This window comes from Sorex fumeus, unplaced genomic scaffold, assembly GCF_029834395.1.
Source record: "Sorex fumeus unplaced genomic scaffold, SorFum_2.1 ptg000095l, whole genome shotgun sequence".
Taxonomy (NCBI): domain Eukaryota; kingdom Metazoa; phylum Chordata; class Mammalia; order Eulipotyphla; family Soricidae; genus Sorex; species Sorex fumeus.
This window is the reverse complement of record NW_026606152.1, coordinates 19,419,100-19,421,802: the sequence shown is the minus strand read 5'-3', so window position 1 is coordinate 19,421,802 and position 2,703 is coordinate 19,419,100. Positions and strand designations below refer to the sequence as shown.

General features: G+C 39.1%; 1 pseudogene; it reads right to left on the bottom strand.

Moving 5' to 3' along the window:
* Positions 1 to 1,385: 1,385 nt before the first annotated feature.
* LOC130041039 (uncharacterized) lies at positions 1,386 to 1,484 on the bottom strand (annotated as a pseudogene).
* Between the last annotated feature and the right edge of the window lie 1,219 nt (positions 1,485 to 2,703).

The window sequence follows — 2,703 nt, the reverse complement described above, 5'->3', positions numbered from 1 at the left end:
AGGTCTGTAATTTTCTTTTTTGTGGTTTCTCTGTCTGATTTGAATATCAGGGTGATCTTTGCCTCATAGAAATTGCTTGGGAGTATTTCTGTTTCTTCAATTTCCTGGAAAATCTTAAAAAATATTGGCAGTAGGTCCTCCTGAAAGGTTTCGAAATACTTCATTAGTGAATCCATTTGGGCCTGGGCTCCTGTTTTGGGGGATACTTTTGATTATCATTTCAATTTCCTTGTAGTGATGGGTTCGAGTTTTCAAAATGTTCTTTGTTCAGCCTTGGGGGGTAATTGGAATCCAGTAATTTATCAATTTATTTCAGATTCTCTCATTTCCTGCTTTAAAGATTCTCAAAATAATCTCTGATGATCCTATGGATTTTGTAGTTTCTATTACGATGCCTCCCTTTGCATTTCTGATTCGGTTTATTAGGATTCTTTCTCTTTTCTTTTTGTGAGTCTTGCTAGTGGTTTATCGATCTTATTTATTTTCTCAAAGAACCATGTCTTGCTTTTGTTGGTCTTCTGAATTGTATTTTGGGATTATATCTCATTGATTTCTGCTCCAGGTTTTATTATTTCTTTCCTCCTGGCTAGTTTGGACTCCTTTTCTTGGTCATTTTCCAAAATCTTGAGCTGTAAGTTATTTTTGTAGGTCCTTTCTTTCTTCCAGTTGAATTCTGGCGGAGCTATAAACTTTCCTCTTAGAACTGCTTTTGCTCTGTCCCACAAGTTCTGGTAGTTCCTCGTTGTCATTTTTTCTGGAATCTTTTTATTTCCTCCTTGATTTCTTCTCTAAGCCAATGGTTGTTCATTACTTCCCTCAAATAAAATATTTTCTTGCCGAGTTTTTGTCTCTTTGTTCTATTGAGAAGTGAGAAAGTACTGTTGAAATCTCCATCTAGTATTGTGTTGCTATCAATGTTTTTCTTTAAGTCTATTAGAAGTTGTTTTTACGTATTTTGCTGGTCTGTCATTAGGAGCATCTACATTGAGGAGGGTGAGTTCTTTCTGATGTACATATCCCATGATCATTAAGAAATGACCTTCACTGTCTCTTATAACCTTTAGTCTGAAGTTCATGTGGTCTGATACTAGTATTGCCATTGCAGCTTTTTGGAGGTGTTATTTTCTTGAAGAATTGTTTTCCAGCCTTTTACTTTTAGCCCATGGTTGCTTTGATTGCTCAGATGTATTTCTTGCAGGCAGCAGAATGTTGGGTTCAGTTTTCTATTTCATCCTGCCGTCCTGTGCCTCTGAATTGGTGTATTTAGTCCATTGACGTTGAGAGAGATCATTGTGATAGGGATTTTTGCTATCTTTATGTCGAAATTTGGAGTACTTGTGGGGCTTGTCTTAGCTTAAAGTAGCCCTGTTAATTCTTAATGCAACAAAAATATGGAACACTTTACAAGTTGGCCTGTCATCTCTGTGTAAGGATCATGCTAATCTCTGTATCATTTCAATTTTAGTATATGTGTTGCCAAACTCAGTATAAGAGTTGATTTTTTCCCCTATTTTTCTCTTCTGATTTCTCTGAGTGTTGTCCTTACTCACTCCTATGGCAGACAGTGATTCCCAATCTAGGAAGGTATTTCAAAGGAGCTTGAAGTGATAAATTTAGAACATTAATGTCCCAGAAGGAAAAGTATGGTTTTTACAATATTATATTTTACCATACCCAGGGCATCAGTTTTGCAAAATAATTCTTTTTGAAGATAGAGAATCAGTGTTGTTTAATGATCTTCCCTGAAATCTTCATTAAGAAAATTAAACTGGAGCCTTTTGCTATTCTCACCTCGGTCCCGTGTACATCTCCAGAAAACGGTGGATGGCGTTGTCCGCACTTTGACCACCTTGAAAGTAAGTAGGATTTTTCTCCTGAAGGAAGAGGTGAGAAGCATATTGATGATTTCATTCCACTTTATTACAAGTTAAACTTGAAGGGAATGTGAGACTCATGAGGCTCCTGTAAAGGACAGAAAAAGGGTCTCAATGTAGTTTAATGGCCCAGACACATTAACAACACAGATGACTCAAAGTAACCTGTGTGCATCTTTGGGTGTATAGTGAGTTTTATATCTACTCATAGTGATTCTCAGTCATTCCACATGGGCAAAACAGACCTGTAATTAAAAATCTAGTTCTCTGAGCAGAATGGGCTTTCTTAGGTGATTGAACATGTGTGTAATATTTTATTACTAAGCACATACAACTGTTTGAATGATGTGTACTTTTCGATCAAAAATTAAGTCCAAATATCTCTGAAATGGCAGTCTCCTGATGCCGCACCTGGCTTTCCTCACTGGGGCCCCTTGGAGGGGGTGGGTTGAGTTTCCCTCACCACCCCGAGCAGAGACCTGGCAGCTGAAGACCTCTGCAACCAGCCATAGTTATGCTTAAGACCACTCTCACCACACTTGAAGGAGCCTCATGCATGAAGGAACTGGCAGAGGAACCCAGGTGTGCGGGACCCGGGGCTGAGATATTCAAGACTGCTCGGACCAAGAATGGGCCTCCTCCATCCAGTTCCCCCATCTTCCAGTAGCTAAGTGTTACACCCACGGACTGCCTCTGGAGCCATGTAATCCCATCAATGGCCAAGATCCAGATACTGGATCTTGTTGATAAGATAACAACTCATATTGTCCAGTTCTCTTTCTCAGAGAACATGGCAGGTTACCAAGCGTATCTTGCCTACATGGCAGAG